At 35.8% G+C, this 24,113-nt stretch overlaps 1 long non-coding RNA gene across 2 annotated transcripts; it reads right to left on the bottom strand.

Moving 5' to 3' along the window:
- Positions 1 to 18,700: 18,700 nt before the first annotated feature.
- Positions 18,701 to 21,593, bottom strand: LOC131617162 (uncharacterized). 2 transcript variants are annotated; one of them, XR_009288460.1, is made up of 2 exons: positions 21,168 to 21,593; positions 18,701 to 19,277 (listed from the first exon to the last, which is right to left on the bottom strand). It is a non-coding gene; the product is annotated as an uncharacterized LOC131617162 (long non-coding RNA). The 2 variants fall into 2 exon arrangements; XR_009288459.1 differs by having other exon boundaries at positions 18,701 to 19,280.
- Positions 21,594 to 24,113: the final 2,520 nt, after the last annotated feature.

The raw sequence follows: 24,113 nt of genomic DNA on the forward strand, positions 1-24,113 counted from the left end.
TCATTCACAACCGCCCTCTGTCTTTTGACTCCTAACATCTTCAACGTTACTTCTTCATCAAAAGATTTCAGCGTCAGCGTTCCTTTTTCAATGTCGAGGTTGCAGCGGCCTGTCGACAAAAATGGCCTCCCAAGAAGGATAGGAGTTTCTTCGTCTTCCGGAATATCCATGATGTGGAAGTCAACAGGGAATACAAACTTATCAACTTCCACTAACACATCTTCAGCTACCCCATAGGATTTCTTGACGGTGTGATCAGCGAACCTTAACTGTGTCTTACTTTCACTAATCTTTTCTAATTCAAGCTTTTTGAAAATGGACAAGGGCATTAAACTCACACTAGACCCAGAATCGAGGAGTACCTTTTTAAATGCTATATTCTTGATAGTGCATGGTATCGCCACCGCCCCAGGGTCTTTCCTCTTTATTGGGATCTTTCTTGCTGTCGAAACTATACCACACTTCTCCGTTGCAATTTTTGGTTCTCCTCCTAGTGATCTCTTTTTCCCCAACACCTCCTTCATAAATTTCTTGTATAAAGGCATGTGCTCAAGTGCTTCAAAGAATGGTAGATTTACCTCTAACTTTTTGAACAATTTAGTAAACTTCTCAAAGTCTTTCTCTCTTGAACCCTTCTTTGTCACTCTGGAGGGGAAGGGCAGTTTTATCACAGGTTCAGCGTCTTTCTTATTTTTTTCTTCAATTGGTTTAACCGGCGGTACCACAACTTCTGGCTCTTTTGGATTCTCTCTTATTTCCAAATCCACCTCTATTACCATGGGGTCATCTATTTCCTCTTTTTCTTTTTCCTTTTCAGATTCTGCTATTCTCCTACTTCTTGTAGTGACAGCATTAATCTTCTCCTGGTCTTTCGGATTTTTCACAGTTGAGCTCGGAAAGGTACCTTGTGCCTGTAGATTGAGATGCTGTGCTATCTGCCCCACTTGAACTTCCAGATTTTTAATTGAGGCCGAAGTGTTTCTGTGGTTGTTTCTTGTTTCTTCTTGGAACTGAGAACACTGCCCAACTAATCTTTCAATGGCCACTTCCCACTCTGCCTTCTGGGTACCTTGTTGTTGTTGATCTTTCCAAGCAAAATTTGGATGATTCTTCCACCCAGGATTATAGGTGTTAGAATACGGGTTGTTTTGCCTTAGGAATTTGATTTCTTCAATCTGCTTGGGAGTAGCAAAACAGTACACCGTTTGGTGTGGGCCATTACAGATTTCACAGCTGACAGGTTGAGCTTGTTGAACTTGAGCCACCTGTTGTTTACCTATATTCATAGCCTTCAATTTCTTTTCAACTTCTGCGGCTATCGCATCTTCAACCCGAGTTTTAGAAGTCTCCAGCTTGAGATCAATGATTCCTTCCGGTTTGCTAGCACACCTGTCATACAATTCCAAATGCTCATTTGCAGCTATTGCTTCAATGATTTTGATGATGCCTGAGGCTGTTGTGAAATTTGTCGAGCCTCCAGCTGCTGTATCAATTAACTGTTTTGTTTTCATTCTGAGCCCATTGACAAATACTTGCATCTGTTCAGTCTTGTCCATATTGTGAGTGGGACATGCTACTAGAATTCTTTTGAATCTTTTGTATGCATCTCCTAAGGGCTCACCCTCCTTCTGCTTGAAATTCAGAATGTCATACCTCTTCCTTATAAATACCGAGGCGGGAAAATACTCATTTAAGAAAGCTTTTTCCATCTCTCCCCATGATGTAATGCTGCCCGCTGGAAGGGAATAAAACCACTCTTCTGCTTCTTCTGCCAAGGTGAATGGAAACATTCTCAGCTTCTTGGCCTCTTCTGTATGACCTTCGATTTTTAAAGTTGTACTCATGGTCAGAAACCTCTGTAAGTGCTTGTTTGCATCTTCATTAACCCTTCCGGTGAAAGGCTTTCTTTCGAGCTGAGTGATGGTGCTTGGGTGCAATTGAAAATTAGGAACATTCACCGGTTGGTTGATAATTGTTTGTCTTCCCCCCGGTGTATTTGCAACTCCATAGTCTCCGAGGAGTCTCTCTGGTGGTGGTACCTCGCCCATGATCTCTTCTTCACTTTCGGTGTCTGAACCAGAATGAACTGTAATTACTTCTTCCTCAGATTCCAGCTTAGCTTGATGAGCTTGTCTGCGCCTTGCGTGAAAAGTCCTTTCAATTTCTGCGTCAAAAGGAAATTCTGCTGAGGCCTTGCCTCGCATAAACAGATTAGACAATTATTAGAATGAGGAACAAAAATAATATAAAAATGTTTTTCTTTTTTTTTTTTTTGAAAATAAAATTTTAGTCGCAGAGCAACAAAATTCTAATGGAAATAAAACTAAAAACTCTACAATTTTCGGCAGTCCCCGGCAACGGCGCCAAAAACTTGATCGGTAAAATAGCAAGTGTACTATTTTGCCTCTGTAGTAATAAAGGGAAAATTCCCCGAATATCGATCTCAAGGACTGCGTGATATTATAGAGTTATTAGGAATTCAATTAAACAAAAAGCCTTGGGGGTTTTGGTTTTTATAATGATGAATTAAATTGCAAATAAACTTAAAAGGGATGATTTAGCCAAAGATGAGTAACATGCCAGGGTAGGTGTGTGCATTAACATATGTAACAACTCTGAATCCTTATTCCAATAACAAAATCCAACTTATCAATTACCGGTTCTTAAGGGTATTTGCTCCTAAGTCCTTAGTGGGCAAACCTTTGAACATTCAATCCTAATCCCAAAGTCCTCTGAAATTATTGACGAAATCAAGTATTATAATTATCAAGAATAATCCGGTTACTATAGGGTATCCCTAGTCCTAGGTGATATCTACTATAGTATAATGGGATAAAAACCCTAACAATGGAGGTCAATCCTAATTGCCAGTCATAAATCAATCCAGTTGGTCCGACGAGGAAAGCAGTAAAAACATTATACCATTAAATTGAACATGAAAGGAAAATACGTTATTGAAATTCGGAATTCAAAATCATTACAAATGTTAATCAGGGACACCCCCCTAGCATTGGGGGGTTTAGCTACTCATATCGTTCAAAGAAATTACATAGGTATTAAATAAAGACATTACAATGGAGATGATGAAATTTGATCTTCAATGGCTTCCGCTCATGAGAGTTCTCTGTTCTTCTCCAATTGCATAGGCTTCTCTTCTCAATCCCTCAATTCTTCGTGTGGCAAAAAGATCCCTAATTCATCTTGAAAACTCTCCTAAATAGTGCAGACTCACTTAAGTTGGTTGGAAATACCAAAAACACCCTTGCAGGCAAACCACTGAACAGAATCATAAAATTCACTGAAATCAGCGTCAAACCCAACACGGGCCGTGTTGAGCAACACGGGCACCCGTGTTGGTCCCCTGGAATATTTATTTTTAACACTTGGTCCCAGACTTAGCAACACGGGTCGTGTTGAGCAACACGGGTACCCGTGTTGCACCACTGTTTTCCTCTCTTCTCAAACTTTGCTCCTAGCGCTCTTCCTGACACGGCCCGTGTTGGGCAACACGGCCACCCGTGTCAGGCCTCCTGTAGCATGTTTTCTGAACTTCCTCAAAACTTCCGAGTTTCGCACTGATTTACTCCGGTTTCTCCATATGAACCTGGAAACATTAAAACATACAACCAAAGCATAAAATGACGAATAAAGAACTAAAACACTCAATAACAAAACTTAAACATACTTAAAAACAACGATAAAAATATGTGTGAAAACCACTGATCAAACTCCCCCAAACTTAAACCGTTGCTTGACCTCAAGCGACAACTACAAAAGTTAATGACCTTCAAAGCACACGGTGTTCATACATGAGATATCCGTCTGTACTGATCAAGAAACAGTGATTTGGCATTCACATGACGCGACGAGTTTTGTTACCACATTAATCCTCAAGCTCCCGTTTCGGATACCTCTCCAACTATGCTTTGCACTTAAGTCTCTTTCCGATTTTCCTCCTCTTTCATTCGGACAATCATATTAAGGCACTGCATTTCTTATAATAATCATCACCTGCATGAGACGGATCAAGGCTTCTTATTATTTTTTTCTAGCACCAAACTAGCAGCATTGGCTACTTTTTATTACCGATGAAATTTTCAAACCTTGCAGTTATATATTGTCCTTTTGGACGACGTTTGGGGATCAATCTCCTTTAGGCTGAATAACCGGGTGAGGATTACCCAACTTAGCGAGCCGATTGCCTTTTACCGCCTTTTCATCATTTGGTACCAACTTTATATCTCTTTTTTTTTCTCAACCAGCCATCATGCAAGTGAATCCGAATTATGCCAGACTGTATCAATAAACTACTCAAGAAGTACTTCTCAGGAGACAAGTACTATGGTGCAAATCTACACGTTAGACTCGTATCTCTTTCAGGGAACCAGGGGTGCTTAAACAAACCTCTTGTCACATTATTCCGCACTTCCTGTCCTCAAACAATCCTCGCTTCATCTCTATATACTATTCCCGATCGCTCTTTAGGATCAAAACTTCTTCAACAAAAATTTAAAATTTCGGTAAAAATTTGGGCAGAATTCACTTTATGGTTTCACATCATACCAATAACATAAAACTAACATAAAAATAAAATGCACAGAGAAGAGCCTCCCCCAAACTTGAACTAAACATTGACCTCAATGTTTCAGAACGAGTTCGAGAGAGGTGACTCACAGAGGGTAATGCACTCTCATGATCACTTCCAAGCTTTCACCAGAGACGTCCTCTTTTATTTCCTGAAAATAAAATAAACAAACAGAGAAATTAATTATTAAAACCGTGGGTTGCCTCCCACGGAGCGCTTCGTTTAACGTCGCATGGCTCGACGGTCCATTACCCTTTATTATGGAGGGTATTTCCTTTTCCAAACCTTGTTGCTTGTCACTTTCGCAACCACTAACTCATGAAGACGAAAAGCATTCACCGCTTTTCTCTTTAATTTACTTCCCACATTCTTCTTCTTTCCTTGCTCTTTCTCCTCCACCTTCTTCTTGACTTCCTTAGCTTTCTTAAGATTTTTGACAACTACATAAGATGGTTCCACCCGGGAGGCTATGCTTGACACTTTTTCTTGGAGCTGTTTAGACTTCTTGTTCTTTTCCTCACTTTCTGTCATACCATCAGAAGTTTGATCATTCACAACCGCCCTCTGTCTTTTGACTCCTAACATCTTCAACGTTACTTCTTCATCAAAAGATTTCAGCGTCAGCGTTCCTTTTTCAATGTCGAGGTTGCAGCGGCCTGTCGACAAAAATGGCCTCCCAAGAAGGATAGGAGTTTCTTCGTCTTCCGGAATATCCATGATGTGGAAGTCAACAGGGAATACAAACTTATCAACTTCCACTAACACATCTTCAGCTACCCCATAGGATTTCTTGACGGTGTGATCAGCGAACCTTAACTGTGTCTTACTTTCACTAATCTTTTCTAATTCAAGCTTTTTGAAAATGGACAAGGGCATTAAACTCACACTAGACCCAGAATCGAGGAGTACCTTTTTAAATGCTATATTCTTGATAGTGCATGGTATCGCCACCGCCCCAGGGTCTTTCCTCTTTATTGGGATCTTTCTTGCTGTCGAAACTATACCACACTTCTCCGTTGCAATTTTTGGTTCTCCTCCTAGTGATCTCTTTTTCCCCAACACCTCCTTCATAAATTTCTTGTATAAAGGCATGTGCTCAAGTGCTTCAAAGAATGGTAGATTTACCTCTAACTTTTTGAACAATTTAGTAAACTTCTCAAAGTCTTTCTCTCTTGAACCCTTCTTTGTCACTCTGGAGGGGAAGGGCAGTTTTATCACAGGTTCAGCGTCTTTCTTATTTTTTTCTTCAATTGGTTTAACCGGCGGTACCACAACTTCTGGCTCTTTTGGATTCTCTCTTATTTCCAAATCCACCTCTATTACCATGGGGTCATCTATTTCCTCTTTTTCTTTTTCCTTTTCAGATTCTGCTATTCTCCTACTTCTTGTAGTGACAGCATTAATCTTCTCCTGGTCTTTCGGATTTTTCACAGTTGAGCTCGGAAAGGTACCTTGTGCCTGTAGATTGAGATGCTGTGCTATCTGCCCCACTTGAACTTCCAGATTTTTAATTGAGGCCGAAGTGTTTCTGTGGTTGTTTCTTGTTTCTTCTTGGAACTGAGAACACTGCCCAACTAATCTTTCAATGGCCACTTCCCACTCTGCCTTCTGGGTACCTTGTTGTTGTTGATCTTTCCAAGCAAAATTTGGATGATTCTTCCACCCAGGATTATAGGTGTTAGAATACGGGTTGTTTTGCCTTAGGAATTTGATTTCTTCAATCTGCTTGGGAGTAGCAAAACAGTACACCGTTTGGTGTGGGCCATTACAGATTTCACAGCTGACAGGTTGAGCTTGTTGAACTTGAGCCACCTGTTGTTTACCTATATTCATAGCCTTCAATTTCTTTTCAACTTCTGCGGCTATCGCATCTTCAACCCGAGTTTTAGAAGTCTCCAGCTTGAGATCAATGATTCCTTCCGGTTTGCTAGCACACCTGTCATACAATTCCAAATGCTCATTTGCAGCTATTGCTTCAATGATTTTGATGATGCCTGAGGCTGTTGTGAAATTTGTCGAGCCTCCAGCTGCTGTATCAATTAACTGTTTTGTTTTCATTCTGAGCCCATTGACAAATACTTGCATCTGTTCAGTCTTGTCCATATTGTGAGTGGGACATGCTACTAGAATTCTTTTGAATCTTTTGTATGCATCTCCTAAGGGCTCACCCTCCTTCTGCTTGAAATTCAGAATGTCATACCTCTTCCTTATAAATACCGAGGCGGGAAAATACTCATTTAAGAAAGCTTTTTCCATCTCTCCCCATGATGTAATGCTGCCCGCTGGAAGGGAATAAAACCACTCTTCTGCTTCTTCTGCCAAGGTGAATGGAAACATTCTCAGCTTCTTGGCCTCTTCTGTATGACCTTCGATTTTTAAAGTTGTACTCATGGTCAGAAACCTCTGTAAGTGCTTGTTTGCATCTTCATTAACCCTTCCGGTGAAAGGCTTTCTTTCGAGCTGAGTGATGGTGCTTGGGTGCAATTGAAAATTAGGAACATTCACCGGTTGGTTGATAATTGTTTGTCTTCCCCCCGGTGTATTTGCAACTCCATAGTCTCCGAGGAGTCTCTCTGGTGGTGGTACCTCGCCCATGATCTCTTCTTCACTTTCGGTGTCTGAACCAGAATGAACTGTAATTACTTCTTCCTCAGATTCCAGCTTAGCTTGATGAGCTTGTCTGCGCCTTGCGTGAAAAGTCCTTTCAATTTCTGCGTCAAAAGGAAATTCTGCTGAGGCCTTGCCTCGCATAAACAGATTAGACAATTATTAGAATGAGGAACAAAAATAATATAAAAATGTTTTTCTTTTTTTTTTTTTTGAAAATAAAATTTTAGTCGCAGAGCAACAAAATTCTAATGGAAATAAAACTAAAAACTCTACAATTTTCGGCAGTCCCCGGCAACGGCGCCAAAAACTTGATCGGTAAAATAGCAAGTGTACTATTTTGCCTCTGTAGTAATAAAGGGAAAATTCCCCGAATATCGATCTCAAGGACTGCGTGATATTATAGAGTTATTAGGAATTCAATTAAACAAAAAGCCTTGGGGGTTTTGGTTTTTATAATGATGAATTAAATTGCAAATAAACTTAAAAGGGATGATTTAGCCAAAGATGAGTAACATGCCAGGGTAGGTGTGTGCATTAACATATGTAACAACTCTGAATCCTTATTCCAATAACAAAATCCAACTTATCAATTACCGGTTCTTAAGGGTATTTGCTCCTAAGTCCTTAGTGGGCAAACCTTTGAACATTCAATCCTAATCCCAAAGTCCTCTGAAATTATTGACAAAATCAAGTATTATAATTATCAAGAATAATCCGGTTACTATAGGGTATCCCTAGTCCTAGGTGATATCTACTATAGTATAATGGGATAAAAACCCTAACAATGGAGGTCAATCCTAATTTCCAGTCATAAATCAATCCAGTTGGTCCGACGAGGAAAGCAGTAAAAACATTATACCATTAAATTGAACATGAAAGGAAAATACGTTATTGAAATTCGGAATTCAAAATCATTACAAATGTTAATCAGGGACACCCCCCTAGCATTGGGGGGTTTAGCTACTCATATCGTTCAAAGAAATTACATAGGTATTAAATAAAGACATTACAATGGAGATGATGAACTTTGATCTTCAATGGCTTCCGCTCATGAGAGTTCTCTGTTCTTCTCCAATTGCATAGGCTTCTCTTCTCAATCCCTCAATTCTTCGTGTGGCAAAAAGATCCCTAATTCATCTTGAAAACTCTCCTAAATAGTGCAGACTCACTTAAGTTGGTTGGAAATACCAAAAACACCCTTGCAGGCAAACCACTGAACAGAATCATAAAATTCACTGAAATCAGCGTCAAACCCAACACGGGCCGTGTTGAGCAACACGGGCACCCGTGTTGGTCCCCTGGAATATTTATTTTTAACACTTGGTCCCAGACTTAGCAACACGGGTCGTGTTGAGCAACACAGGTACCCGTGTTGCACCACTGTTTTCCTCTCTTCTCAAACTTTGCTCCTAGCGCTCTTCCTGACACGGCCCGTGTTGGGCAACACGGCCACCCGTGTCAGGCCTCCTGTAGCATGTTTTCTGAACTTCCTCAAAACTTCCGAGTTTCGCACTGATTTACTCCGGTTTCTCCATATGAACCTGGAAACATTAAAACATACAACCAAAGCATAAAATGACGAATAAAGAACTAAAACACTCAATAACAAAACTTAAACATACTTAAAAACAACAATAAAAATATGTGTGAAAACCACTGATCAATAGTGTAGAAAGAGTGTCTATATTTTATCGTGAAGATAGTCGCCCATCAGTTTAGGTAGCTTGGTAAGAGGGATGGTTGAGTTAGAATTAGATGAGATTAACAATCGGTGTGGTACGTTTTATGCAAGAGAGTGTCGCAAAGTGAAAGATTGGAAATATCAAGTAAACAACGATGTGAGGATGAGTATTGAAGAAAGTTTGTATTGGATTGAGAATTTATGAACTATATAAGTAGACAAAATTTTATCGAGAATGGTGACTTAAAAGAGAATTATCAGAGTTGCGCAGCGGAAGCATTGCGTTGCACTGTTGTTACACGACTTGTAAGAAGTGAAGGAGAAGACTGTGAAGTGAAGTTATCTTGATGTTTGATAGACTGTTGGAATAAGTGCGATGAGCCAGGATGCTGCATTGGGTCGTAGATTATTGTGAATCTGGTAGGAATAGTAATGTGTTTGTGTTCTTGTGGAATCGTTGCCGTGCCGAAGAAGTAGTGACTGAAGTGTTACTAAACGCGATTTGGATATTTGATAATTGGATACGAGATTTGTTTACGATGGTGTTGTCAAGTAGATTTTCGAGGACGAAAATATTCTAAGTTGGGGAGAGTTGTAACACCCGGAAATTCGATTATTCGCTTAATCTAGACGTTCAGAGTGTTTAGTGAAGTTTTTGTATTTTGAGACGATTTAGTCGGTATTAGTACGGGATAGCGGATTGATATTTAATCTAGAGTTTTGATATTTTCAGTATTAGAAATATTATTGGAATAATGTTTGAAGTTTTCGGAATTTTCTGAGTAATTAAGATTAGACCGGAAATATGATATATTGGTCAAATTTGGATTGTCGGTGTTATTTAAGGGTACATTTGGAATTATTAAATTGAAGTCGAAAAATAATATTAAAAATAATATTATTTACAAGTCGGAATTTATTATATTGTTGGAATATTAATTAAAGGTGATATAATTGATTATTTGAGTAATATATTTTATTGGGCCTAAATTGATTTTTGGAGGATATTAAATGAAGAGAAAGTTTAAACTCTATGCCCAATTAATTTTATATTAGGGTTTTAGAGATTTAGAAAGAGGAGAGTTGTCTTAATGAAGAAAGAAGAATAGAAGAGAAAGAGGCAAGTTTTTGGAGGAGAAGAACAAGCTTAGAGTTTTCATCCATGGTGTCAAATTGAAGATGCAATTGGAGACCCATTGAGTTGCTTCCATTGATAAGGTAAGGGTGGGGTTCTCTTCCTATAATGGGGCTTATGAACAATTGTATGTGAGAAAATTGGGTGTATAGATTTATTGCATTTGCTTGTGTTAAAATGGTGCTGGAAATTCTGAAACTGTTGTGTTCATGTTGCTGTTTGTTGAATTTGGAAATAATGAAGTCAAAACGTCTAGCAATGAGGGTCTGCGTCATTCTTAAGCTTACCTTTAAATGCATTAATTTTGAATTTGCAGTTATGACTAATTATATATTAAAGTTAATATTTTAATGGGAATATTGAGATGACTTAAGTTGTGTGTTTGTTTCATATGCACATATATGCTGTTACATAAATTTGTAGATAATATCTTTTTGTTTAGAAGAATGATTTAAGGAGTAATTTCTCTAGTCATGGCCTTAGGACGACTGTCAAGCATAGCGACGACCTGGGTGTCGTGTAAATTCTAATTTCCTTGATTAAGCCTAATAACTAATTGTCCTTTTAATTAATGCAGTAGAATTGATGTCTCTTTAATTCCCTTCTTTGCTAATTTGGTGTATCATTATTATTAGGATAAGATAAATGTCATGAAATAACCATATATCTTAGTGACAAAAGCAGAATAATAATACATTAATAGTAGGATTATAGAACTAATAAACAGTCCCGTTTGATCGAAATAGTCGAATTAAGAGGTATAATTAGTTGTTCGGAATTTGATGAAAATTCACGTGGTAGTTAAGTTTAATTAGTAGATTAACATGGTGGTGTTATTTTGTTGAAATTGTGATATTTTACGAATCGACTGAAATCGTGTTTGGTTTAAATATTCTTTATAAATAAATTATAATAATTTAATAGAATTGTCAATAGAGTTGTTAGAGTTGTCAATAGAGTTGTTAGAGTCGACAATAAGTTGTCTGAGTTGTTTTGAATTATTAAGAGTCATATTTTTACTTGTTTTGAGTAATTCTGACATGTTTAGAGTTGTCAGTGTATAACGTCGGTGTTTGTTTTTTTATTGGAACTTTAACAATTCATATCTTTTGAACCGTAACTCCGTTTGAGTCTCCGTTCGAGGCGTTAGAAAGCTAGCGTGATATTCTTTTCAATAAAAATGGTTTTGAGCAATAGAATGCTAGAAATTGGAAATGGAATAGAAATTGAAGTGAATTAAATTAATATAGTTTGATATTAATTGGTTAAATTAACAGTTAAATTAATTTCAATGTGTTTAATTGATTAGAATATAATTTGGAATTAGATTAACTATTTGGTTTGTTGGTAAATTACGATATTTTGAGAATTCCGTAATTGTGTTTTGACTTGAATATGTATGTTGAGAAATATATATTATTATGTCAATGATGTTGTTTTGATATTGATTCTCTGTGGGTAGTTGGATAGCATTAATTTTAATGATTAACTGCTTGAGTTTAAATGTGTATGTTCATATATAATTGGCAAAATGAGAATTAACATGAGATAGTATGGTTACTAGTGTTAATTGGATTTTGTGAATCGTAATTGATTAATTGGCCTTTTATATGTGAATGATATGTATGTGTTGTGAATGTTGTGTACAATTGGTGGATAATTCATCGAGTTGAATTATTGTGATATGCTAAATATTAAGATGGTAGAGATGATCTTAATTGCATATGTTTGTCAACATTGTACATGCATTCATGTCATGGTGTGCCTTGAAACAAAGGTGGTTTGCTTTGAAACAAAAGCGGGGCTTGAATTCTAGAGTGAATTTGGAAAGCGGTAAACTATTTGTTTACATTTGGTGGCTTTGATCTTGTCCGGATCTGAAGCGTGGCTAGATTCTATATGAATCGGAAGCGGTGGAACTTTGGGTCCACATTGGGTACCACATGCATAGAGTCACATGTCTTGCATTGAGTCACATTGAGGTTAAGTGATGTTTGAATATGTGCATTTATGTGATTGTCATGTGTACATGAGATGTGATAATTGAAATTGGTGATGTTTTGATATATAATTGGTTAAACGTGTGAATATGTGATAATGATGGATTGTGTATATATTTGGAATAATAGTATTGAATCTTTTGAGTATTATACTATTGAATTTTGTGCTTACTTGAATATGTGAAATTTATTAGATGATACTATTTACATGATTATGACTTGTTGTGTGATGAAAAGTATGTGAGATTAATGAACTGTAGAAGTATGATGTGTATAGTAGCTATTGATACTTGTGATGTGATGATTTTATATGTCTGAATCCTAGCATGCAATTTATCATATGCCCACTTATATGATTTGATATCTCACCCCTTTTTCTTGTTTCGCCGTTGCCTTTATATTGGCAACGTGCAGGTATTCAAGTATGAAGATTTAGTTGCCGTTACTCGAGTCGGTTGTCGCTCTGATACGTAGCACTCTGGGGGGGACGATTTATACTATTATTGATGTTGCTATTTAATTGTTTCATTTTGGTTGGACAAACTGTTAAGTTAACTGAAGATACTTTATTGAATACATTCTTAAGTGATTCCGCTGTGTTTTAATAAAATAAGTTATTCTATTTCAAAGGTGCTATGTATCCGCTTTATGCGACGAGGTGATTTGTTTTGTTTTGATTATGTGACGCCTCATTTGTTTATTGAGAAATTTTGAAAAACTCTGATTTATATATATTTGCCGGGTAGAAATGGGGTGTTACATTAGTGGTATCAGAGCCTGGTTGGTCTGTCCGGCCAAGTTGTCGAGTCAGTTGAGTTGTGTGACAGTTGAATGTTGTCAGTGTTTTATTCCTTAGTACGTGACATGTGTGTGAAACACTGTCGGTACTTGTTTGCTTTGTTGCATGGATTGGTTTGATTCCATGTGGGGAGAAGTCTTACTTCTCGAAGATGTTTCTGTTGTAAGGGATGGTCAGGTATGTTGTTGACAAGCGACGATGCAAGTGTTGTTGAGAGTTTAGGATGTTAGCCAGAGTCGAAGATTATGTGAAGTTAAGGATAATTTTGGGAAACAGAAGTTAGAGAGTGGCGATGTTCAGCACGGTTGAGGACTGAGAACTTGTCTGTGTGTTTAACCTTTGCGTCTGATGCCGGTGTTTGACAAGTGTTAAGGTGATAAAGTTGCAGTAGACTTTATGTTAGACTTGCATAAGTGATTAATGAACGTAGTCGATGTGTGAAGTGTTGTGAATCGCAAACCCGAGTTGGAACTCGAGAATGCGCGTAGCTTGAGTTTTGGATATCTGATTTGAACTTCGTTTGAAGCGTCAGAAAGATAACGAGGTGAAGTGTATTATAAGAATGATTTCCGCAGCCCTAATAGATTTGATTTTGACGTGATGACGTTGGGATGGGGTGCAGTTTGTCGTCGAAGTTATTTGAGGAGTTTAGGAGATAACATAAAAATTGTCGATGCTTGATGTTGATGTTTACAATTCGGATAATGTCAGAGATTTGTATCTTGGGTTTCGAGTATCATTTGGACGTACCCTTTGAGCCTACGAAGAGGTGAAGTTGTATTCTACCTTATGGAAATGTCTAAGCCTGTTGAATAAGAATGCTTATTACCGCAAATTTCTGAAGTGAAGTTAAGCAGAACTTGTTGTTGATGATTAAGATGAGAGAACAAGTTGTTCGGTATTAAAGATGATTTGAGTACTGATGACTTTTAAGGAAGAGTGAAGTAGTAGCGAAGAAAAAGTCAAACTTAGGGATGATAGAAGTCGTATTTGGGATGCTAAAAGTGGCGGTGTGCATAAAAGAAGGGTTGTATGGAATTTCTATTGCCAGTTTATCATGAGGAGGACTTCGGTTGAGACGAAACAAATTATGTGATGCTAAGTGATTATGAATCAGACTTTTGTATTATGTTTGGATGTCGGTGTCTCATCGACAAGATCGATTGATAAGGTAGGATGATGTAGGAGTTGTGAAAACCCAAAGTGAATCATTGGATTACGTCGTGTTATTGGATTTAAGTGGAAATTCGGAAAGAACGCTATTATGATGTAACAACGATTTATACTCCACTAAGTTTGTCAGATACTAATTGGCAAATTGGGGAACTGATCACCCTCAATCTATTGTTAATGGTAGACGAAACTTGTGTTGGACATTATAGATTTGTCTTGTTGTCTTAATAGTGTAGAAAGAGTGTCTATATTTTATCGTGAAGATAGTCGCCCATCAGTTTATGTAGCTTGGTAAGAGGGATGGTTGAGTTAGAATTAGATGAGATTAACAATCGGTGTGGTACGTTTTATGCAAGAGAGTGTCGCAAAGTGAAAGATTGGAAATATCAAGTAAACAACGATGTGAGGATGAGTATTGAAGAAAGTTTGTATTGGATTGAGAATTTATGAACCATATAAGTAGACAAAATTTTATCGAGAATGGTGAGTTAAAAGAGAATTATCAGAGTTGCGCAGCGGAAGCATTGCGTTGCACTGTTGTTACACGACTTGTAAGAAGTGAAGGAGAAGACTGTGAAGTGAAGTTATCTTGATGTTTGATAGACTGTTGGAATAAGTGCGATGAGCCAGGATGCTGCATTGGGTCGTAGATTATTGTGAATCTGGTAGGAATAGTAATGTGTTTGTGTTCTTGTGGAATCGTTGCCGTGCCGAAGAAGTAGTGACTGAAGTGTTACTAAACGCGATTTGGATATTTGATAATTGGATACGAGATTTGTTTACGATGGTGTTGTCAAGTAGATTTTCGAGGACGAAAATATTCTAAGTGGGGGAGAGTTGTAACACCCGGAAATTCGATTATTCGCTTAATCTAGACGTTCAGAGTGTTTAGTGAAGTTTTTGTATTTTGAGACGATTTAGTCGGTATTAGTACGGGATAGCGGATTGATATTTAATCTAGAGTTTTGATATTTTCAGTATTAGAAATATTATTGGAATAATGTTTGAAGTTTTCGGAATTTTCTGAGTAATTAAGATTAGACCGGAAATATGATATATTGGTCAAATTTGGATTGTCGGTGTTATTTAAGGGCACATTTGGAATTATTAAATTGAAGTCGAAAAATAATATTAAGAATAATATTATTTACAAGTCGGAATTTATTATATTGTTGGAATATTAATTAAAGGTGATATAATTGATTATTTGAGTAATATATTTTATTGGGCCTAAATTGATTTTTGGAGGATATTAAATGAAGAGAAAGTTTAAACTCTATGCCCAATTAGTTTTATATTAGGGTTTTAGAGATTTAGAAAGAGGAGAGTTGTCTTAATGAAGAAAGAAGAATAGAAGAGAAAGAGGCAAGTTTTTGGAGGAGAAGAACAAGCTTAGAGTTTTCATCCATGGTGTCAAATTGAAGATGCAATTGGAGACCCATTGAGTTGCTTCCATTGATAAGGTAAGGGTGGGGTTCTCTTCCTATAATGGGGCTTATGAACAATTGTATGTGAGAAAATTGGGTGTATAGATTTATTGCATTTGCTTGTGTTAAAATGGTGCTGGAAATTCTGAAACTGTTGTGTTCATGTTGCTGTTTGTTGAATTTGGAAATAATGAAGTCAAAACGTCTAGCAATGAGGGTCTGCGTCATTCTTAAGCTTACCTTTAAATGCATTAATTTTGAATTTGCAGTTATGACTAATTATATATTAAAATTAATATTTTAATGGGAATATTTAGATGACTTAAGTTGTGTGTTTGTTTCATTTGCACATATATGCTGTTACATAAATTTGTAGATAATATCTTTTTGTTTAGAAGAATGATTTAAGGAGTAATTTCTCTAGTCATGGCCTTAGGACGACTGTCAAGCATAGCGACGACCTGGGTGTCGTGTAAATTCTAATTTCCTTGATTAAGCCTAATAACTAATTGTCCTTTTAATTAATGCAGTAGAATTGATGTCTCTTTAATTCCCTTCTTTGCTAATTTGGTGTATCATTATTATTAGGATAAGATAAATGTCATGAAATAACCATATATCTTAGTGACAAAAGCAGAATAATAATACATTAATAGTAGGATTATAGAACTAATAAACAGTCCCGTTTGATCGAAATAGTCGAATTAAGAGGTATAATTAGTTGTTCGGAATTTGATGAAAATTTACGTGGTAGTTAAGTTTAATTAGTAGATTAACATGGTGGTGTTATTTTGTTGAAATTGTGATATTTTACGAATCGACTGAAATCGTGTTTGGTTTAAATATTCTTTATAAATAAATTATAATAATTTAATAGAATTGTCAATAGAGTTGTTAGAGTTGTCAATAGAGTTGTTAGAGTCGACAATAAGTTGTCTGAGTTGTTTTGAATTATTAAGAGTCATATTTTTACTTGTTTTGAGTAATTCTGACATGTTTAGAGTTGTCAGTGTATAACGTCGGTGTTTGTTTTTTTATTGGAACTTTAACAATTCATATCTTTTGAACCGTAACTCCGTTTGAGTCTCCGTTCGAGGCGTTAGAAAGCTAGCGTGATATTCTTTTCAATAAAAATGGTTTTGAGCAATAGAATGCTAGAAATTGGAAATGGAGTAGAAATTGAAGTGAATTAAATTAATATAGTTTGATATTAATTGGTTAAATTAACAGTTAAATTAATTTCAATGTGTTTAATTGATTAGAATATAATTTGGAATTAGATTAACTATTTGGTTTGTTGGTAAATTACGATATTTTGAGAATTTATCCGTAATTGTGTTTTGACTTGAATATGTATGTTGAGAAATATATATTATTATGTCAATGATGTTGTTTTGATATTGATTCTCTGTGGGTAGTTGGATAGCATTAATTTTAATGATTAACTGCTTGAGTTTAAATGTGTATGTTCATATATAATTGGCAAAATGAGAATTAACATGAGATAGTATGGTTACTAGTGTTAATTGGATTTTGTGAATCGTAATTGATTAATTGGCCTTTTATATGTGAATGATATGTATGTGTTGTGAATGTTGTGTACAATTGGTGGATAATTCATCGAGTTGAATTATTGTGATATGCTAAATATTAAGATGGTAGAGATGATCTTAATTGCATATGTTTGTCAACATTGTACATGCATTCATGTCATGGTGTGCCTTGAAACAAAGGTGGTTTGCTTTGAAACAAAAGCGGGGCTTGAATTCTAGAGTGAATTTGGAAAGCGGTAAACTATTTGTTTACATTTGGTGGCTTTGATCTTGTCCGGATCTGAAGCGTGGCTAGATTCTATATGAATCGGAAGCGGTGGAACTTTGGGTCCACATTGGGTACCACATGCATAGAGTCACATGTCTTGCATTGAGTCACATTGAGGTTAAGTGATGTTTGAATATGTGCATTTATGTGATTGTCATGTGTACATGAGATGTGATAATTGAAATTGGTGATGTTTTGATATATAATTGGTTAAACGTGTGAATATGTGATAATGATGGATTGTGTATATATTTGGAATAATAGTATTGAATCTTTTGAGTATTATACTATTGAATTTTGTGCTTACTTGAATATGTGAAATTTATTAGATGATACTATTTACATGATTATGACTTGTTGTGTGATGAAAAGTATGTGAGATTAATGAACTGTAGAAGTATGATGTGTATAGTAGCTATTGATACTTGTGATGTGATGATTTTATATGTCTGAATCCTAGCATGCAATTTATCATATGCCCACTTATATGATTTGATATCTCACCCCTTTTTCTTGTTTCGCCGTTGCCTTTATATTGGCAACGTGCAGGTATTCAAGTATGAAGATTTAGTTGTCGTTACTCGAGTCGGTTGTCGCTCTGACACGTAGCACTCTGGGGGGGCGATTTATACTATTATTGATGTTGCTATTTAATTGTTTCATTTTGGTTGGACAAAATGTTAAGTTAACTGAAGATATTTTATTGAATACATTCTTAAGTGATTCCGCTGTGTTTTAATAAAATAAGTTATTCTATTTCAAAGGTGCTATGTATCCGCTTTATGCGACGAGGTGATTTGTTTTGTTTTGATTATGTGACGCCTCATTTGTTTATTGAGAAATTTTGAAAAACTCTGATTTATATATATTTGCCGGGTAGAAATGGGGTGTTACACATACTGTCATACCCCAATTTTTGACCCATGCATTTTGTTCCATTAAACCATTTGCATATCATTCATTCACTAAGGCATGATTTCAAATGAACGACATTTGTGCAATTTAGGGTTTTATCAGTGTGCTTATCAAATAAAGATTAATTCATCTGTTTTTATCTCTACATAATGAGCCACGAGATTAAGGTTTATCTCCCCGTGTTGCTAGAGCATGACAGTTTTTTTTCAATTGATGATGATCATTGAATTTTGTGTTCTCATTTTTCGCGGCTTCCTTAAGACGTTGCAATTATTGTTGAACCATGGTGCAAATGTTGAACATAAAGTGGCGGTGTGCTATTTGTTTGACATGCAAGTTTGGATTAGATCTAGGGATTGATTTGAATTTAGATTCATTAGTGGAAATACTCATGCAAGTTCTTAATGCGTTAAAGTTAACCATTAATTCGTAAGGTTGAAGTAATCTTGTCTCGATTTATTTTGAATTCAAAGATTATGTTGTATAGGTTTTGAAATGATTTAATCGGATGCAAATTTTATCATTCAATCATAATAATCAAGACGTCATTTAAATTCAAGTACAAAGATCATTCAACATTCTTCATTCATTCAAAAGTTCACTACATTTATGGTTCAAATTTCATTACAAAAACAAATTATTACAAACATGAAAGTTACACAAAGCTAAATTCTATTTTTGTCTCCAATCTTCTTCTTTTGAAGTTCCCAATTTTCAATCTTCATTCAAACTTCTTATTGCTTTACCACCAATGCCATTGCACATGAAACAAGAGAAAGAAATGGTTAGAATCCACAAAAATATGAACATGAATAAGAATTTCCAAGAGGATGCACAAGTTCATCATTAGGGTTTGATGAAGGAATCAGAATTTTGTCAAGGGATTTGTTTTCAATCAACAAAAGGCCTCATACAATTTTATAATTAATCATGGGCCTAAAAGATTCCTATTGCAAATCACAAAACTTGTTTTGATTCACAAAGGGAATTAGCGAAGAAGAGATTCCAAATAAACAGCAACAAATAGTCTCAAACAAATTTGCAAGGCCCAAGGTTCATGACCTACCCAAGACTTTGCTGCCCATAAAAAAAAAACAACAAAAACAAGTCTGTTGTTATGTCCTTGCCACGCTGCTGTACCAGAATTTGCAAAGGAAATACAAATTTTATGAAGGGTAAACATAAGCATAGAGCTGTCAAATAAGCCCCTTAACTAAAAGCCCTAATTATTTGGCCCCATTAAAGCCCCAATATATTAAGCCCCTAATTATTGAGATTTATTTTGGGGCCTAAAATTTTAGGCCCTTTACAAAATGCATTCTTTTTTGGCCCCAATGAGGGGCCTTATTTTATTTAAAAAAAACACAAAGACTTCATAATGAATCTCATTTCCTCTAAGAGTGATTATATGTCTAATGATGCAGTGATAATAATATTAAATTTTCTACATATAGATTCACAATTGAAATGAATTTTTTAATTGTTTCGTTACTTTTGCAATCTGCTGACATTATTACAATTGTAAAAGTTAAGTTACATACTAAACGTGCATGAAATTGTTTTCAATTTCCTTTTTCAAAAAAGTTGTTTTCAATTTGTTTTCAATTTCGCTTTATGAAATTAAATATTGCCTTAGCTTAATAATAATATGAACTGTTGAGTAAACAAAACGACCTAAAGTTTTAAAATATTTCTACGAGTAGCCTTCACCTGCAATCGAAGTCTTTTTCTTAAACGTAAACTGAATTGTTATATATATATATATATATATATATATATATATATATATATATATATATATATATATATATATATATATATATATATATATATATATATACACACTAACAAGTCACATAAGAATTCAATTTGAAATATTTAATACTTTTTAATATATTTTTTTACTTTTTAATATAATTTTATATTTTTTTTACTTTTAATATAATTTTTAATATATATATATTTTTTACTTTTTTTAATTTTTAATTTAAAAGTTATTATTTTTTGAATTTTTAATTATTTTATTTGGGGCCTTATGGCCCTCTTTAAAATTTTGGGGCCTTTTAACTTTAGGGCCTATGTATTTGAGGGCTTACTATTCATTAATTTTGTTTAGGCCCCTTAATTATGGGGCTGGGGCCTAAATTACTTGGCCCCTTAAATTGACACCTCTACATAAGCACATGGGAAAATCAGAAAATAGCACGAAAATAGCAAAAAAGCAAAACACTGCTATGTGAAGAAATACTACATATTTTCCCAAACTATTTCCAAACCTAAACAATATCCATCCAACCCTAGAATTGTTCCCAAACCTAGAGACTATATATTACACTGTTTCATTGAAGGAAGAGGAGGCTCATCTGCAAACCCTAGCCGCAGCAGAAACCAAACATTCATAAACCATAAACTTGTTCATCATACCAAAAAACGATTTTCAGAAATGGTAAAGAGTAGAACACAATACTCGGTTCAAATAACACAAATTCATTGAAACCCTAAACATTTTCATCATCATTTTCCATCAACACAAAACCCTTCAGAAATGTAGAAGAGATTCAGAGATAAAGAAACTAGAAGGATCTCACCCTGTTTTCACCCGATTCATAACTATTTTATCAACATCTTCATAGCCAAACCGACCTCCACACATTGAATAAACCTTCATTCAAAAAACCTGCAAAAAATATCTTCATTCTCCATTAAATCATAACCTAAACCTCACCTTCAACATATCCTAACCAAGACCGCAACACAACACCTACTAACACCATAACTTTCAATCTCAACTCCCTCCAAACCCATAACACCTTTCAAAACCCTCAATAAAACTACACTCAACAGAACCCTCATATCTCATCCTCCAAACTCGTTCATCAGTAATCCACACAAACTCTCACAACGACAACAGCAATCAAATAACACTCACAGAGACGCAGAACAACAAAGTCACGCACGAACAGAAGTGGAAGAAGAACAAATCGAAAAGCCAAAAGGTGAAGAATAGAGTCAAGAATGTACCTCTTTTGATTGCTTCAGGTTAATTTCTTATTCGATTTCATCACCCTTTCCATTTGTAACCATACTGAAATAATGGAATCATGGGAAATTGGGGTTTAACTCTGGGATAAGGGTTTTATTGCTTTGATTGTTGCTTTGCTATTTCGTTGTTGCTGTTGTTTGCGCTAATAGAGTGAGAGACGAGATCGAGAAAACTAACCGAGAGAGAGATGAAATCGAGAGCTTTTCTTTCGTATTAATCTTGTTGTTCACAAATCGTGAGAAGAGAGCGATTGTGAGAAATCGTGAGAGATGAGTAGGGAAGCAGAGATATCGCGAGGGAGATGGTGAGTTCGTAACATCTGCAGAACTTGAATCTAGGGCTCCTTTTACGAATTCAATTTTGTGATGTTATGAAGGTTACGGATCTAGTTCTGACCCGGTTCGGTCCCCTTCAGATTCGGTCCATTGCCTTATTTTACTAACCATCATTTTCTTTTAGTTATACACCCCAGCGCCTCATGGGTCGGCCCATTATCATCTTTTAACTAGCTTTTGTTAACTTAATTAATGATGTTTTTTTTAATAATTGATATTGTTAATTAATTTTTCAGATCATCTTAATTAATTGATTGAATTCTTTTTCATCGTACTAATTTTGATAATGTTTTTTTTAATACAATTAATTGGTTAAGTTCATTTTAATTAGTTAATTCGATAATTTTACAAGTAAGCTCTCTTTTCTCAATTCAAAACCCTTGACCATAAGGTGTAATTTTCATTCAAATTAGCTTTCTCGATCCAACATCGAGCTCACTTCAAATAATTTCATAATAAATCTTGGTCAACACCAAGTATCATTTTCAAACTTCTTTTCACAATCAAAAACTCCAAAAATGTTTTTAATAATTGAGTCGAGTTTCGAGTTTTAATGAGTAAAGAAGGGTTTGTACGTACTTGTACAAGTTGTTCTAAAACATTTAGGCGATGGCCGTTAAGCCTTTGTTTGAATGTTTAAACTCCACTAAAGACTCTTTCAAACTCGATTTAATTTACCTTTTTTTACAAAATGCTTTATTTTAACAATCGAATCGAATTAGGTTTATAATAAATGAATTAAGAGGGGTTTGTACGTACTTGTACAAGTTGCTCTAAAGCATTTAGGCGATGGCCGTTAAGCTTTTGTTTAAATGCTTAGATTCCATTAAAGACCCCTTAAAAATTGACTTGTCTTACCTTTCTCTACAAAACGCTTTTTGATAATAGAATTTGGTTTATAATGGATGAATCAAGAGGGGTTTGTACGTACTTGTACAAGTTGCTCTAAAGCATTTAGGCGATGGCCGTTAAGCTTTTGTTTGAGTGCTTAGACTCCATTAAAAAAAACTCTTTAAAAATTCCATTTATCTCTCCTTTACACAAACCACTAAAATACCATTTCAACTCATTAAATTTATCTTTTCATAAAAAATATTGGTCAACACCAAGTATCATTTTCAAACTTCTTTTCACAATCAAAAACCAAGGAAATTGTACGGCATGTACCGATACGGTTGATCTGGTAGTCACCGTTAGTGCGATACTTTGGTTTATACTGATGTCCCTTGAAAATGATCAAGGAGTATATTAGGCTTCCGAAATGTCATTAAACACTAATTTGTCTTAGAACCTTTTAGTTGAACTTGACTTGTGGCCTATTAAGTGGCTAGCTTTGAAATTGATCGAAGTTAGTTATCCTCGAGGAATATTTTGATCGGCCGTCCGAGCGTCGTATTGAGATGTTACCTCCAAGGATCATAGAACCCGAATACTATTCTAGGACAGGTTTTAACAAACTCAACTTCAGTGGGGAGGGTATCACCTATCAGCTTCATGCAAGCCTTTAAACCTAAGGCTTTTGTTTGATTTGTTTGTGTTTGCCACATGTTTGACATCATAACATCATAAGCATCATAAGCATATCATTTTATCACTAATCATTTCAAGGATCGAAGAGTTTACCTTTGTTTTGTTATTGCAGGTAATGACTCCCGCTACCAGAGATTACATCCGAATCAACATCTCAACGGTGCCATCCGAGCTAAAGGACTTAGTATCAGAATTTCCCAGGAATGCTCAATTCACCGAAAAGCACGGTCACCTACTCCATTTGGTTACCTCAAAATTTGAAGAAGACATGATACGAGTCCTGTTCCAGTTCTTTGATCCCAAACATCATTGCTTTACATTTCCTGATTACCAGTTAGTACCCACCTTGGAAGAGTTTTCTAAACTAATTGGATTACCTGTTCGAGACCAATTACCTTTCACTGGTTTAGAAAGGATTCCAAAACCTGAAATCATTGCTGCTGCTTTACATTTGCGAAAGTCAGAAATCGAGTCCAATTGGGAAACAAAGAGTGGAATCCAGGGTTTGCTTGCTAAGTTCTTAATGGAAAAGGCTCGATTACTACTAGAAAACAAAAGTTACCCAGCTTTTGAGGAGGTTATGGCTCTTTTGATCTATGGGTTGGTTTTATTCCCTAATCCCGACCAGTTCATAAGTGTACACGTTATCAACCTTTTCCTAACCCGTAACCTAGTACCAACATTGCTGGGAGACATTCTACATTCTCTTCACACTCGTACCATGAAGAAACGAGGAAATCTTATGTGTTGTATACCACTACTGGCTAGATGGTTTACATTTCATCTTCCCCGATCAGTGTTAAGAAATGAACAAAGAATGCAATGGTCTCGTAGGATCATGTCTTTGTCTCATTCAGATATCCGGTGGAACAACTTCTTTCAAAGAGACATTACTATCATTGACCATTGTGGAGAGTACCCTAATGTGCCACTACTTGGCATCAAGGGAGGCATCACTTACAATCCCCCTTTAGCTTTACGCCAATTCGGATATGCACGAAGAAGCGGTCCTCATGACATGATTATCCGTGGCATTGTGTTTGATTACGAGGATGATTC

This window comes from Vicia villosa, linkage group LG7 (genome assembly GCF_029867415.1).
Source record: "Vicia villosa cultivar HV-30 ecotype Madison, WI linkage group LG7, Vvil1.0, whole genome shotgun sequence".
NCBI classification, from domain to species: domain Eukaryota; kingdom Viridiplantae; phylum Streptophyta; class Magnoliopsida; order Fabales; family Fabaceae; genus Vicia; species Vicia villosa.